This window comes from Octopus bimaculoides, chromosome 5 (genome assembly GCF_001194135.2).
Source record: "Octopus bimaculoides isolate UCB-OBI-ISO-001 chromosome 5, ASM119413v2, whole genome shotgun sequence".
NCBI classification, from domain to species: domain Eukaryota; kingdom Metazoa; phylum Mollusca; class Cephalopoda; order Octopoda; family Octopodidae; genus Octopus; species Octopus bimaculoides.
Genome location: NC_068985.1, coordinates 37,807,793 through 37,809,045, shown reverse-complemented (window position 1 = coordinate 37,809,045; position 1,253 = coordinate 37,807,793).

Genomic DNA, 1,253 nt, shown 5'->3' with positions numbered 1-1,253 from the left:
AGATAGATAGATAGATAGATAGATAGATAGACGGATGGATAGATCGATACACGTATATGTATACATATACATGCGAATATATACATGTAAAACTCTGTGTGTGTGTGTGTGTGTGTGTGTATCAACATGGACGTCGGCTGCAACACAATATAGCAGGTGATATATGTTAAAGAAATATTATCTATGAAATATTAGTTTCACATCGTCAATCGCTCTGCTTTATCGAAAAAATGGCAAAAATAACAGCAAATAATTTCTGCGATGCCATTCTTTTTTAGCTTTTGTCTTTTATATTTTTGTATTTTTTTCTCTCTTTCTTTCTCTGGCTCAATCCTCGTCGCTTGTCTTTCATTTCAGATTTAAAAAAAAAAAATTGGAAATCAAAAAAAGTTGCTTCTGCTTCTTTTGAAAATCGACTTTTCAACAAAGCAGAATACAATAAGGAAATCGATGGAACAGTCTATCAGGAATTACACGCACACCCGTTGCCTGCTCTTAATACAGGTGTGCGTGTGTGTGTGTGGAGACACACACAAATATAGGCATGTACATATGAACATGCATACCTGTGCATATAGTATATATGTACATACATAAACACTTTTACACACACATGCATACGAACATACACACACACACACACGCACTTATCTTACCACCACGGAACAGTACACTATATATATATATATATATATATATACATAAACGTATATATGTGTGTATATATACACATGCATATAATTACATATCTATTTAAGCACAAAAATATGTACATCTATATCTGCATGTATATATACATCTATGTATACATAAATACGTGTGTGTGCGCGTGTGTACAAACATTAATATGTAAATTATGTATCTATATACGTGTATATAAATGTATATATAGATGTATATATAGATGTATATATAAATGTATATATATATATATATTTGTATATATGTATACATATATATGTATATATACTTACTTAGAAATGGATGTGTGGCGTTCAATTAAATAACTATGATGATGATGATGATGATGATAATAATAATAATATATGCATATATGGGTAGAGGACGTCGCCAACTGTGCAAACAACATGACATACGTAAACAAACGTGTTAAATATGTAAACAACGAGAGAGGAAAAAAGTGGAAAACGGGACAAATAAACACAGGGAAAAGACCCTTCATCAGTTGTCCGCTGTCTATCTATTCCTCATTTCGAGCAGTATATATATATATATATATATATATATATATA